Below are 15,888 nucleotides of genomic sequence, written 5' to 3' on the forward strand. Positions count from 1 at the left end.
CAATCAACCCGCTTCAGGGACCGTCCAAGTCTCATAGGTAGTTCCAGCTCAGTCTCCAATAGAGCTACTGCTTTGTGCTGGGTCTGTGTCCATGAAACCCTGTTCATGCCTTCCATGAATGTAGTCTTTCTCTCAATCCTGTGGAACTTTTGCACTTAAGCCATGGTGGCCCTCAAAGCCAAATGCTTTGGGGATTTCTCCTGTTGCCACACTTTCAGGATGGGCAGACACATGTTGGGATTGGGAATCTCACTCCTGTGAGAGAACCTCTGTGATATAATTATTTTCCAGTTTGTGGTTACCCACCTGGCAGATATGAGGTTTGATTATGTTGCTAAAGCTCCTCTCTGCCTATCTCTTTTTTATTTCTTCTTTTCCTTTGACTGTAAAATATCTCTTTTGTAGGTTCCAGTCATTTTTATCAATGGTTGTTCAACAGCTGTGATTTCGCCATTTTCCTGAGAGGAAGTGAGCTCAAGTCCTCTACTCAGCCCTCTTTCATGAAATCGAAGGGCTGCTTTTAGTTTGGACATTTGATGTCTCTTTCCTCAGTGTGTCTGGCCATTATTCCCTTGATATAGGATGTGCAGATGCTTTTAGGACACTGGAGGTAGGACCTAGCACCTGCTTGAGGATCTCCTATGGGTGGTTCATCTCTGCACTCTCTCAAGATAATGGGGACATGGCGTAGTACCTGCTCATGAATTTCTTAGTGTCAGGCACAATGTGTCCTCCTGGGATGGTGGGGACATGGCCTGGCATCTATTAACCGGTTTCTTTGGTGTGGGTGCTATCTGCACCCTCCTGGAACAGTGGGGGCTGGCTCTGCTGTCTGCTTGCAGTTTTTCTAAGTGCAGGCTTTATTCACACCCTTCCAGGACAGTGGGTGCAGGGCTTGTCACCTTCTTATGGCTCTCCTAAAGGCAGGCATTATGTATGCTTTCCTGCAACAGTGATGGCTAGGCCTGCCACCTGCTCATGGATTTTCTAGGCACATGTGCCATCTGCACCTTCCTGGGATTTCAGGGGCTGGGCTTGACACCTGTTTGTGGCTTTCCTATACGTAGGTGCTATGTGTGCCTTTCTGGAAAAGTGGAGGCAAGGCCTACTGCTTGCTCGTGAGTTTCTTAGGGTTGAGTACTATACATACCCTCCCAAGACAATTGGAAGAGGGCCTGCTGCCTGTTTATGGGTCTCATGGAAGCAATGTTGCCTGTCTCTGGAGCCTGTAATGACAGCAGTGTCTCATTCCCACTCCTGGTGCTCCTTTAGGCAGTGTATTGTTGCCTGGGAACGCTCACAGGGAAAGGAGCATTTATGGTGGTTCCACTCCTGTCCTTGTCCTCCCCCTAATAATGGTGCCTTGCCTCTCCAGCAGGCTCAACACTCAGGTTTTCTTCTGAGTACACAATCAGTTGCCACAGTACAATCTCTTCATTGGCTTTGTTGACCTCCTCTACTTTGTATGGATCCTGACAGTTCTGGACAAGCCAATCTTAAGTAATCACACTTGGAGTAAACATGGGTTTCGTGGCCTCCAGATGGCCATTCAGGCACTTCAGATTGCCCAGCTTTCCAGTCTCCCCACCTTTAAGGCTGTTTACTCTGACAACTGGTACAGGAATCAGGCTTGACAAGCCAATCATTCATACTGTAGGACTGCTGGAATCACCTAGAACAAGAACTTAAACTTCTCACTGGTTTCATAGCTATCATTCCCAGGCTCCTCAAGATTATGTGATTCCTGGGGAGTTATCAGACAATCAGAAATGTCTATTTCATCTTGACTAATAAGCCCGAGACATCCAGCGTTTTCAGTTTCAATGAAGAATTGGTAATAGAATAGCCATTGCACTTTGGTAACTTGTTTTTTCAGAAACTTTTTGTTTCTGACTCTTGTGGAGTCAATTTTCCAAGCACTTAAGGTTGACTCAGACATTACTGAAGAAATTTCAGGCTCTGGAAGAATTCTGACTCTTTGACAAGGTCTACTTTTGAGTGAGCTCATCCTGGAGACTAGTTCTGGGTATTTAGGGAGCCTGGTGACCATTGGTAGGTTTGATCCCTTTCAAAGGAGCCATTTGCTGTGAGGGACAACTATGGTGCTGGATGCTGACTTCTGCTCTGGAAATGTGATACAGCATCTTTTCTCCAGACAGAATCCAATATTTGATGAACCAGCATGAAACATCATGTGCTCAATTTGGAATGGTTTTGAGAGACCCAAGTGTGGTGATGACCTGGTACAGGGCAGTTTTGCTTCAAAGAGTAGGACAGTTGAATCTTTAGGTTTGAGAGCAAAACTTCCCAGTCTCTCCAGGCACATGGAGACGTGATAGGATAGATGTTTGGGGTGCACTTCAGTTGATTAATAAAGCAATTGAAGTGGCCAGTAACCAGTAGAGCTGTTAGGCCTGCTCCTGAAGCTTCTCCATTTTAAGCTGATAGATGAGCTCAACCTGTTCATGTAGCCACACCTCACAGGATCAAATCTGGGATTTGATCACTTGCAAGTTATTTTAAAACTAATTTTTATTGGCATATAGTTGCTTTACAATGTTGTGTTACTTTCTGTTGTACTTCAAAGTGAATCAGTTCTGTTTACATATATCCCATCTTTTTTTGGATTTCCTTCCCATTTAGGTCACCAAAGAGCATTGAGCAGAGTTCCCTGTACTATACAGTATGTTCTCATGAGCTATCAATTTTATACATAGTATTAATAGTATATATATATGTCAATCCGAATCTCCAAATTCTTCCTACCCTCTTCTTTCCTCTTGATATTCGTATATCTGCTTTCTACATCTGCGTCTCTATTTCTATTTTGTAAATAAGATTGTCTATATCACTTTTCTAGATTCCACATATATGCATTGATACATGATGTTTGTTTTTCTCTTTCTAACTAACTTCACTCTGTATGACAGTCTGTAGGTCCATCCATGTCTCTTCAATTTCATTCCTTCTTATGGCTAAATAATATTCCATTTTATAAATGTGCCACATCTTCTTCAACAATTCCTATCTTGATGGACGTTTAGGTTGATTCCATGTCCTGGATATTGTTATTAGTGCTATGATAAACATTGTGATGTATATATATATATATATATATATATATATATATATATATTATTTTTTTAAGTATAATTTTCTCTAGGAATCTGCCCGGGGTGGGATTGCTGGGTCTTACGGTAGTTCTAATTTTAGATTCTAAGGAATCTATATACTATTCTCCATAGTGGCTGTACCAATTTGTATTACTACCAACAGTGAAAGAGCATTCCTTTTTCTCCACACCATCCCCAGTATATGTTGTTTGTAAATGTTTTTTATGATAGTCATTCTGATTTGTGTGAGGTTATACCTCATTGTAGTTTTGATTTATATTTCTTTATCATTAGTGATGTTGATTACTTTTTCATGTGTTTATTGGCCACATATATGTCTTCTTTGGATAAATGCCTAATTAGATCTTCTGCCCATTTTTTGATTGTTTTTTTTTTTTTTACATTGATCTGCATGAGCTCTTTGTATATATTAGAGATTAATTCTTTGTACTTGCCATTTTTGCAAGAATTTTATCCTATTCTGAGGATTGTCTTTACATCTTGTTCAAGGTTTTGTTTGCTATACAAAGGCTTCTAAGGTTAATTAGGTCCAACTTGTTTATTTTTGTTTTCATTTCCATTATTCTAGGAAGTGGGTTGAAAAAGATTTGTACAACTTATGTCAAAGTATGTTCTGCCTATGTTTTCCTCTAAGAGTTTTATAATGTCTGGCTTACATTTATGTATTCAATCCATTTTCAGGTTATTTTGTGTATAGTGTTAGGGAGTATTCTAATTTCCTTCTTTAACATACTGTGCTCCAGTTTTCACTTATTAAAGAGAATATATTTTCTCCATTCTATGCATTTGCCTCCTTTGTTATAGATTAGGTGACCATAAGTGCATGGGTTTATCCCTGGGCTTTCTATTTTGTTCCATTTATCTATATTTTTGTTTTTGTGCCAGTACCATACTGTCTTAATTACTATAGCTTTGTAGTATAGTCTGAAGTCAGGTAGATTGACTCATCCAGGTCCTTTTTTATTCCTCAAGATTCTTTTGGTTATTCACGGACTTTGCTGTTTCCATTAGAAGTAAAATTTTCTTTTTGTTCTAATTTTGTGAAAAATGTCATTGGTAATTTGATAAGGATTGCCCATTGCTTTGGGTAGTACAATCATTCACACAATATTAATACATTTAATCCAAGAACATTGTATAACTCTCCATCTGTTTCTGTCACATTTGGTTTCTTTCATCAATTCCTTACAGTTTTCTGAGTAGAGTTCTTTTGCTTCCTTCAGTTCAGTATAGTTCAATTCAGTCTCTCAGTCATGTCCAACTCTTTGCGACCCCATGAATCACAGCATGCCAGGCCTCCGTGTCCATCACCAAATCCCGGAGTCCATTCAAACTAATATCCATCGAGTCGGTGATGCCATCCAGCCATCTCATTCTCTGTCGTCCTCTTCTCCTCCTGCCCACAATCCCTTCCAGCATCAGAGTATTTTACAGTGAGTCAACATTTTGCATGAGGTGTCCAAAGTATTGGAATTCCAGCTTTAGCATCAGCCCTTCCAGTGAACACCCAGGACTGATCTCCTTTAGAATGGACTGGTTGGATCTCCATGCAGTCCATGGGACTCTCAAGAGTCTTCTCCCGCACCACAGTTCAAAAGCATCAATTCTTCAGCAATCAGCTTTCTTCACAGTCCAATTCTCACATCCATACATGACCACTGGAAAAACCATAGCCGTGACTAGAAGGACGTTGGTTGGCAAAGAAATGTCTCTGCTTTTTAATATGCTATCTAGGTTGGTCATAGCTTTCCTTCCAAGGAGTAAGCGTCTTTTAATTTCATGGCTGCAATCAGCATCTGCAGTGATTTTGGAGCCTCCCAAAAAATAAAGTCTGACACTGTTTCCACTGTTTCCCCATCTATTTCCCATGAAGTGATGGGACCAGATGCCATGATCTTCGTTTTCTGAATGTTGAGCTTCAAGCCAACCTTTTCACTCTCCTCTTTCACTTTCATCAAGAGGCTTCTGAGTTCCTCTTCACTTTCTGCCATAAGGGTGGTGTCATCTGCATATCTGAAGTTATTTATATTTCTCCCGGCAATCTTGATTCCAGCTTGTGCTTCTTCCAGCCCAGCGTTCCTCATGATGTACTCTGCATATAAGTTAAATAAGCAAGGTGACAATATACAGTGTTGACGCACTCCTTTTCCTATTTGGAACCAGTCTGTTGTTCCATGTACAGTTCTGACTGTTGCTTCCTGACAAACAGTGGAAACAGTGTCAGATTTTATTTTTTGGGGCTCCAAAATCACTGCAGATGCTGATTGCAGCCATGAAATTAAAAGACGCTTATTCCTTGGAAGGAAAGTTATGACCAACCTTGATAATATATTAAAAAACAGAGACATTACTTTGCCAATCAAGGTCCGTCTAGTCAAGGCTATGGTTTTTCCCATGGTCATGTATGGATGTGAGAGTTGGACTGTGAAGAAAGCTGAGCGCCGAAGAATTGATGCTTTTGAACTGTGATGTTAGAGAAGACTCTTGAGAGTCCCTTGTACCACAAGGAGATCCAACCAGTCCATTCTAAGGGAGATCGATCCTGGGTGTTCATTGGAAGGACTGATGCTAAAGCTGAAGCTGCAATACTTTGGCCACCTCATGCGACGAGTTGACTCACTGGAAAAGACTCTGATGCTGGGAAAGGTTGGGGGCGGGAGGAGAAGGGGACGACGGAGAATGAGATGGCTGGATGGCATCACTGACTCTGTGGACATGAGTTTGAGTGTACTCCGGGAGTTGGTGATGGACAGGGAGGCCTGGCGTTCTGTGATTCATGGGGTGGCGGAGAGTCGGACACGACTGAGCGACTGAACTGAACTGATTGTGATCCACACAGTCAAAGGCTTTGGCATAGTCAATAAAGCAGAAATATATGTTTTTCTGGAACTCTCTTTCTTTTTCCATGATTCAGCAGATGTTGGCAATTTTATCTCTGGTTCCTCTGTCTTTTCTAAAACCAGCTTGAACATCTGGAATTTCATGGTTCATGTATTACTGAAGCCTGGCTTGGAGAATGCTTCCTACACGGAATAACAGACTGTCTCCAAATAGGAAAAGGAGTACGTCAAGGTTGTATATTTTCACCCTGCTCATTTATCTTATATGCAGAATACATCATAAGGAACGCTGGGCTGGAAGAAGCACAGGCTGGAATCAAGATTGCCGGGAGAAATATCAGTAACCTCAGATATGCAGATGACACCACCCTTATGGCAGCAAGTGAAGAGGAACTCAGAAGCCTCTTGATGAAAGAGGAGAGTGAAAAGTTTGGTTTGAAGCTCAACATTCAGAAAACAAAGATCATGGCATCTGGTCCCATCATTTCATGGGAAATAGATGGGGAAACAGTGGACACAGTGTCAGACTTTATTTTGGGGGGCTCCAAAATCACTGCAGATGCTGATTGCAGCCAGGAAATTAAAAGACGCTCACTCCTTGGAAGGAAAGTTATGACCAACCTAGATAGCATATTAAAACCCAGAGACATTACTTTGCCAACCAACATCCGTCTAGTCAAGGCTATCGATGTTTTCCGTGGTCATGTATGGATGTGAGAGTTGGACTTTGAAGAAAGTTGATCGCCGAAGAATTGATGCTTTTGAACTGTGTTGCTGGAGAAGACTCTTGAGAGTCCCTTGGACTGCAAGGAGGTCCAACCAGTCCATTCTAAAGGAGATCAATCCTGGGTGTTCATTGGAAGAACTGATGCTAAAGCTGAAACTGCAATACTTTGGCCACCTCATGCGACGAGTTGACTCACTGGAGAAGAGTCTGATGCTGGGAGGAATTGGGGGTGGGAGGAGACGGGGACGACAGAGAATGAGATGGCTCGATGGCATCACTGACTCGATGGACATGAGTTTGAGTGAACTCCGGGAGTTGGTGATGGACAGGGAGGCTTGGCGTGCTGTAATTCATGAGGTCGCAGAGAGTCGGACACAACTGAGCGACTGAATTGAACTGAACTGAATTCCTACGTATTTTGTCGTTTTTACTCCAATTGTAAATGGGATTATAGTCTTCATTTCTCTTGCTGATGTTTTGTTGTTATTGTATAGGAATGCATGACATACATGTGTGACAATTTTCTATCCTGCAACTTTATTAATGTAATTGATTATCTTTAGTAGTTTTCTGTTGGCTTCTTTAGGATGTTTTATATATAGTATATGTCATCTGCAGTGGCAATTTTACTTCTTGCGTAATTTAGATTCCTGTATTTCTTTTTCTTCTCTGATTTCCTGGCTAGAATTTCCAAAACTATGTTGAATAATAGTGGTGAAATTGGACATCTTTTCTTGTTCCTGATCTTAAAGGAAATACTTTCATGTTTTAAACATTGAGATTAATGTTTGCTGTGGGTTTGTCATGTATGGCCTTTACTATGTTGAGGTAGCTTCCCTCTGTCCACATTATGAAGACTTTTATCATAAGTGGTTGTTGAATTTTTTTAAAAATCTTTTTCTGCATCTATTTTAGAATTTATTTTTAATTGGAGGATAGTTTCTTTACAATGTTGTATTGGTTTCTACATAAAACAATGTGAATTAACCATAAGTATACATATGGCTCCTCCCTCTTGACGTTCCCTCCCACTTTCCTCATCCAATCACTCTATGATGTCCTGGAGCACTGGATTGAGCTTCCTATGTTATACAGAAACTTCCCACTAGCTATCTATTATATATGTGGAAATATATAAGTTTGGATGGTACACTCAATTCATTCCACCCTCTCCTTCCCTCATTGTGTCCATGAGTCCATTCTCTATGTCTGCATCTCCACTCTTTCCCTATAAATTTTTCTGCACTCCATATGTATGCATTAATACACGATAGTTATTTTTATATTTCTGACTTATTTCACTCTCTATGACAGACTCTAGGTTCATCCACATCAGTTAAATTGATTCACATGTGTTCTTTTTATGGCTGAATATTATTCCATTGTATATGGGTGTATATATATATATACATATACATATGCAAATACATATATATATATATATATATGCACATACACACACCACAGATTCTTTATCCATTCATCTGTCAATGAACATCTAGGTTGCTTCCATGTCCTGGCTATTTTAAATAGTGCTACAACGAACACTGGGGTTAATGTGTCTTTTGAATTGTGACTTTCTCAGAGTATATGTCCAGTAGTGGGATTTCTGGGTCATATGGTACTTTTATTCCTAGTTTTCAAAGGTATCTCCATGCTGTTCTCCATAGCAGTTATTTCCTACCAACAGTGCAAAAGTTTTCCCTTTGCTCCACAATTTCTTCAGCATTTATTTATTTATTTATTTATTTTTGTGTTTTTTTAGTTGATGGCCATTCTCACTGGTGTGGGGTAATACTTCATTGTAGTTTTGATTTGAATTTCTCTAATAATGAGAAAATTTGAGCATCTTTTCATGTGTTTATTAGCCATCTGTTTGTCTCTTTTGGAGAAATGTTTGTTAAGGTTTTCTGCCCATTTTTTGATTGGGTTGTTTATCTGATACTGAGCTGCATGAGCTGCTTGTATATTTGGAGATTAATCCTTTGTCAGTTGTTTTATTTGCAATTATTTTCTCCAGTTCTGAGAGTTGTCATTTCATCTTTAGTTTCCTTTGCTTTGCAAAAGCTCTTAAATTTGATTAGGTCCCATTGGTTTATTTTTATTTTCATTACTCTAAGAGGTCTGTCAAAAAGAATCTTGCTGTGATATATGTCAAAGAATGTTCTGCCTATGTTTTCCTCTAAGAGTTTTACAGTTTTTGACCTTGCATTTAATCCATTTTGAGTTTCTTTTTATGTATGGTATTAAGAAGTATTCTAATTTCATACTTTTATACTTAGATGTCCAGTTTTATGAGCACCACTTATTGAAGAGATTTTCTTTCCACCACTGTATATTCTTGCATCCTTTGTCAAAAATAAATTGCCCATAGATGTGCATGTTTACCTCTGAACTTTCTATCTTGTTCCATTGGTATATATTTCTGTTTTTTGTGCCATTATCACGATTTTTAAATATTTAAAAAATATATCATATATATTTTATTGAAGTATAGTGTACTTGCAATATTTCAGATACACAGCAAGGTGACTCAATTATAAATATACTTACATATTATTTTTCAGATTATTTTTGATTATAATTTATTCCAAGATATTTGCTATAGTTCCCTGTGCTATACAGTAAACCTTTGTTGCTTATTGTGTATCTAAATCTAGCATTCTATTCATCTAAGTCAAACAAGTGGAATCAAAATGTCATAAAGTTTTCAGCTAAGAAAAAATTAATAAGTTGTCTAAAATATATATATTATACATTGTATATATATATATATACATATGTATGCAAAATATTTTCTACTATGCTTGATAAAGGTAAGAAAAGGAACATCAAACAGAGAAAGGGTGAAGAAGCTGGATAACATCAACTAAATGAAATGGAGCACTGAATATGAAATAGAAAAAGTGAATCAAACTAGATTAAAGTAAAAGACCACCAAATAGTCAAGTTGTTTTTAAATATGATTGCTCGTTAGAAACACATCTGGAGCTTTGGGGGAAAAGAAATCACTACCTGGACATTTGCATTTTTCAAAACACTTCAGGATAATTCTAATATACCTCTGGATTTTAAAAGTGATTACAGGTTTTTCTATTAGATGGTAGTTTTAGTGGTATTGAATTCTATTATTTTCTGTTGACCAATCATGATACTATGTTATTAGGTGAATAATAGTTACATAATCACAATAGCAAAAGATGTTTATCCATTTTCACCATCAATAGCCACACAAAAATAAAATATAATTATAGCTGCAAGTCATAATGGAAATATGATTAACTCTACAATATGAAATTATTACATATAAGTGGAATGGTGTGGTAATTGAAAGTGTATACATGTACATGTTTTCATCTACCCATCCAGTCTGTATTTTGGTTGGTGCATTTAATCCATTTACATTTAAATCAACCATCAGCATGTATGATGCTATTACCATTTTCTTAATTGTTCTGGGTTTATTTTGTGTAGGTCTTTTCCTTCTCTTGTGCTTGCTGCCTAGAGTTGTTCCTTTAGGATTTGTTTTAACGTTGGTTTTGTGGCACTGAATTATCTTAACTTTTGCTTGTCTGAAAAGCTTTTGATTTCTCCATCCAATCTGAACAAGAGTTTTGCTGGGTAGAGTATTCTTGGTTGTAGGCTCTTCCCTTTCATTACTTTAACAGTATCATGCCATTCCCTTCTGGCTGGTAGAGTTTCTGTTGAAAGATCAGCTGATAAACTTATGGGGGTAACTTGTAATTTGTTATTTTCCCCTTTGTGCTTTAATATTTTATCTTTGTCTTCTATTTTTGTTAGCTTGATTCCTATGTGTCTTGCTGTGTTCCTCCTTAGTTTGATCATGCCTGAGACTCTGCACTTGGTTGATTATTTCCTTTCCCATGTTGGGGAATTTTTCAAATATTTTCTCATGTCTTTTCTTTCTCTCTTCTCCTTCTGGTTCCCCTATAATGCGAATGTTGGTGCATTTAATGTTGTCCCAGAGGTCTTAGGCTGTTTTCATTTTTTTCCCATTTTTTTTTTCTATATTCTGTTTTGAAGGAGTGATTTCCAACATTCTGTCTTCCAAGTCATTTATTCATTCTTCTTATTCAGTTTTTCTTCTATTAATTCCGTATAGTGTGTTGCTCACCTGTTTGTTTGTTCTTTAGTTCTTCTAGGTCTTTGGTACACATTTCTTTCTTCTTCAAACTTTGCCTCCATTCTTTTTTCAGAATCCTGGATCATCTTCACTAGCACTGTTCTGAATTCCTTTTCTGGAAGCTTGCCTCTCTCCACTTCATGTAGTTGATTTTCTGGGATTTTATCTTGTCCCATTAGGTGGGACAAAGCCCTCTACTTTTTCATCCTGACTAACTTCTTGTAATGTGGTTTTCATTTTAGCCACTGTGGGATTTTGTTCTTCTTGCTTATTCTGCCCACTGGTGGATGAGGCTGAGGCTTGTGTAAGCTTCCTGATGGAGGATTGGTGTTCGGAAAAAGTGGGTCTTGCTCTGGTGGGCAGGGCTGTGCTCAGTAAAGCTTTAATCCAATTATCTAAAGATGGGTGGGGTGACACTCCCTCCATGAGGTGACCCACCCCTGGGGTCTATGGGCTCTGTGGTAGGGTTAATGATGACCTTCAAGAGGACTTATGCCAAGGGTGATGCCTTTCAGGACTGCTGCTGCCAGAGCTCCCATCCCTGTGGTAAGCCATTGCCAACCAACACCTCGACAGGTGATCCTTTAACACTAGAAGGTAGGTCTGGTTTAGTCTCCTGTAGGGTCACTTCTCTGTTCCCCTGGAAATTGGTGTACACAAGGTTTTGTGTGTGTCCTCCAAGACCAGAGTTTCTGTTTTTGACAATCCTGTGAAAGTCTGGTAATCAAATCCTGCTGGTCTTGAATGTCAGATACCCTGGGTATTCCTATTCCCTTTGCTGGATCCCCAGGCTGGGAAGTCTGATGTGGGTCTCAGAACCTTTACAACAGTGAGATAATTGCTTTGGTATTATTGTTCTCCAGTCTGTGGGTTTCCCACCTGGTGGTTATAGGATTTGATTTTATTGTGATTGTGCCCCTCATACTGTCTTGTTGCATCTTCTTTGTTTTTGGACATGGGATTTTTTGTTGTTGTTGGGTTCCAGCATCCTTCTGTTGATGGGTGTTCAACAGCTAGTTGCAATTTGGATGCTCTCACAGGAGGAGATGAGCACACGTCCCTCTCCGTCATCTTAAACCAGAAATCCCATACTATCTTGATGAATGCAATTGTGTAGTACAGTCTGAAGTCAGGAAAGTTTATTTCTCCAGGTTTGTTTTTCCTCAAGTTTGCTTCATCTATTTAGGGTTTTTTGTGTTTCCATACAAATTGTAATTTTTTTTTTGTTCTAGTTCTGTGAAAAATGCCATTGGGACTTTGATAGATATTGTATTAAACCTGTAGATTACTTTGGGTGATACAGTTATTTTCACAGTAGTGATTCTTCCAATTCAATAACTTGGTAAACTTCTCCATATGTTTGTGTCATCTTTGATTTCTATCATCATTGTCTTATAGCCTTCTGCAGACAGGTCTTTTGTCTCTTTAGGTAGGTTTATTCTTAAGTATTTTACTCTTTTTGCTGCAATGGTGAATGGAACATTTCTTTAATTTACTTTTTGGGGGTTTTCATTGTTATTAAATAGGAAAAAAAAGGGATTTCTGTTCATCAATTTTATATTCTTCAATTTTACTAAAGTCCTTGCTTCATTAGTTTCATTCATTCATTAGCTCTAGTAACTTTTTGGTGGCATTTTTAAGGTTTATTTTTATGTACAGTATCATGTCATCTGCAAACAGAGTTTTACTTCCTCTTTTTCAATCTGGATTCATTTTATTCCTTTTTCTTTTCTGATTATTATGTTTAGGACTTCCAACACTACATTGAATAATAGTGATAAGAGTGAGTAACCTTATCTTATTCTTGATCTTAGAGGAAATGCTTTCATTTTTTCATCATTGAGAATAATGTTTGGAGTGTGTTCGTCATATATGGACTTTATTATTTTGAGATAGGTTCCTTCTAATCTCATTCTTTAGAGAAATTTGATAATAAATGGGTGTTGAATTTTGTTGAAAACTTTATCTGCATCTGTAGATGATAATGTTATTTACCTTTCAATTTTTAATATGGTGTGTCAGATTTAGTTACTTGTGTGTGTTGAAGAATCCTTGCATTCATCAGAGAACTCCTGCTTGATCATGGTGTATGATCCTTTTAATGTGTTATTCACTGAGCGACTGAACTGAATAATAAAAATAAAGGCTCAGTTTGCTAGTACTTTTGTTGAAGATTTTTGCGTCTTTGTTCATCAGTGATATTCAGTTCTGTTCAGGCACTCATTCGTGTCCCACTCTTTGTGACCCCATGGACTGCAGCATGCCAGACTTCCCTGTCAATTGCCAACTCATGGAACATGCTCAAACTCATGACTGTCAAGTTGGGGATGCCATCCAACCATCTCATCTTCTGACATCCACTTCTCCTCCTGCCTTCAATCTTTCCCAGCATCAAGGTCTTTTCTACTGAATCAGTTCTTTGCATCAGGTGGCCAGAGTATTGGAGCTTCAGCTTCAGCATCAGTCCTTTCACTGAATATTCAAGATTGATTTCCTTTAGGATTGCTGGTTGATCAGTAATATTATCCTTTAATTTTTTTTTTCTTAATTTTGTGTTGTCTTTGGTTTTGGTATCAGTGTGATGATGGCATTGTAGAATGACTTTAGGAGTGTTCCTCCCTCTGAAATTTTTTGGAAGAATTTGAGGACAGGTGTTTGGTATTCTCTAAATGTTTGAGAATTTCCCTGTGAAGCCATCTGGCCCTGTTGTTTTGTTTTTTTTATGGACGATTTTTTTTTTTTTAAATCACATGTTCAGTTTTAGTTGTTGTCATTGTTTGGCTCATATTTTCAATTTCTGGTTCAGTCTTGGAAGACTGAACTTTTCTAATAATTTGTCCATTTTTGCCATGTCATTGGTCTATAATTACTTGCAGTAGTCTCTTATTATCCTTTGTATTTCTGTGGTGTCCATTTTGACTTCTCCTTTTTCATTTATGATTATGTTGATTTGGGTTATCTCCCTTATTTCTTGATGAGTCTGGCTAAATGTTTATTAATTTTGTATACCTTCTTAAAAAAACAATGTTTAGTTTCATTGATCTTTGCTATAGTTTTCTTCATTCTTTTTTTTAATTTTTTTTCTCTTTCACCTCTCTTTTGGCAGTTTATTTGCCCAGATATTAGGCTGCTTGAAGCTGTTTCACAGATCACTGATACTCTGCTCATTTTTTCCCAGTCATTTTTCCTCTGAGTTCCACTTTTGATAATTTCTGTTGTGGTGTTTTCAAGTTCAGTAATTATTATTTCTGCTTTGTTTAATCTGCTATTAATTCCTTCCAGTGTATTTTTCATCTCACACATTATATTTTTACAACTCTAGAAGTTTCAATTGAGTTCTTTTATAATCTTCCAAGTCTATGCAACAATCCACTTTCCTCTAACTTCTTGAACAAGTGGTATACAGGTATTTTTTAATATATAATTTCTCTAATGGCTTTATCAAATACTAATTCTATTGTCCCTATTGTTTCATTTCAATTGATTGAATTTTCCCAGTATGGTGTATATTTCGCTGTTTATTTGTACACTTGGTTTTATAGACTGAATTGTGTACACCCTCTCCCCTCCTTATCCAGGTTTATATGTTGAGGTTCTAACCCCTAATACCTCAGAATGTGGTTTTATTTGGAGATAGGGTTAAAACAGAGTTGGTCAAGTTAGAAAGAAGTCATTCAGTTCAGTTTAGTTCAGTCTCTCAGTCGTGTCCGACTCTCCGCGACCCCATGAATCACAGCACGCCAGGCCTCCCTGTCCATCACCAACCCCCGGAGTTCACTCAAACTCATGTCCACAGAGTCGGTGATGCCATCCAGCCATCTCATTCTCCGTCGTCCCCTTCTCCTCCCGCCCCCAACCTTTCCCAGCATCAGAGTCTTTTCCTGTGAGTCAACTCGTCGCATGAGGTGGCCAAAGTATTGCAGTTTCAGCTTTAGCATCAGTCTTTCCAATGAACACCCAGGATTGATCTCCTTTAGAATGGACTGGTTGGATCTCCTTGCAGTATAAGGGACTCTCAAGAGTCTTCTCCAACACCACAGTTCAAAAGCATCGATTCTTCGGCGATCAGCTTTCTTCACAGTCCAACTCTCACATCCATACATGACCACGGGAAAAACCATAGCCTTGACTAGACGGACCTTGGTTGGCAAAGTAATGTCTCTGCTTTTGCGCCGGGGCTGGTGTTCTTCCCAAAAGGTGAAATTTAAAGACACATACATAATTAGTCAAGTGAAGAAACACAAGGAGAAAGTGGCCATCTACAAGTCAAGAAAGAAGACCTGAAACATCCTTTCATTGCTTAGAAGGAACCAACTCTGCCAACACCTTAATCTCAGATTTCTAGCCTCAGAATTGTGAGACAATAAATTTCTGTTACTTAAGCCAACCAATTGGTGTTACTTTATTATCCAAACCCTAGCAAATTAATATACTTGGTAAGTTTTGATTGGATGCAAAAATGGTTAATTTTACCTTTTTGGGAAATGGATATTTTTGTATTCTTAAACTCAGAGTTATAGCTCCTTAACTCAGGCATATTGTGGGTCCCAGCTGGAAAGGCTTGATTTTCCCTCGTGCGTTTCTTTTTTTTTTTAATTTTAAATGGGGGCTAATTACAATATTGTGGTGATTTTTGCCACATATTCACATGAATCAGCCATGGGTGTACATGTGTTCCCCATCCTGACACTTCCTCCCACCTCCCTCCCCATCCCATCCCTCAGGGTCATCCCAGTGCCACAGCCCTGAGCACCCTGCCTCATACATTGAACTTGGACTGGAGATCTATTTCACATGTGATAATATACATGTTTCATTGCTATTCTCTCAAAGCATCCCACCGTCGACTTATCCCACAGAGTCCAACAGTCTGTTTTTACATTTGTGTCTCCTTTGCTTTCTTACATATACGGTCATCGTTACCATCTTTCCAAATTCCATATATATGCGTTAATATACTGTATTGGTGTTTTTCTTTCTGACTTACTTCGCTCATCATTCCTATATCATTTGTTTCTGCTCTGATTATTATGATTTCTCTCC

General features: G+C 38.4%; 1 pseudogene; it reads right to left on the reverse strand.

Moving 5' to 3' along the window:
* Positions 1-1,349: 1,349 nt before the first annotated feature.
* The window catches only part of LOC129563868 (nuclear receptor coactivator 4-like), an 86,043-nt pseudogene continuing 71,504 nt past the window's right edge, over positions 1,350-15,888 (reverse strand).

This window comes from Moschus berezovskii, chromosome X, assembly GCF_049115385.1.
Source record: "Moschus berezovskii isolate FMDL1 chromosome X, NW_MosBer_1.0, whole genome shotgun sequence".
Classification (NCBI taxonomy): domain Eukaryota; kingdom Metazoa; phylum Chordata; class Mammalia; order Artiodactyla; family Moschidae; genus Moschus; species Moschus berezovskii.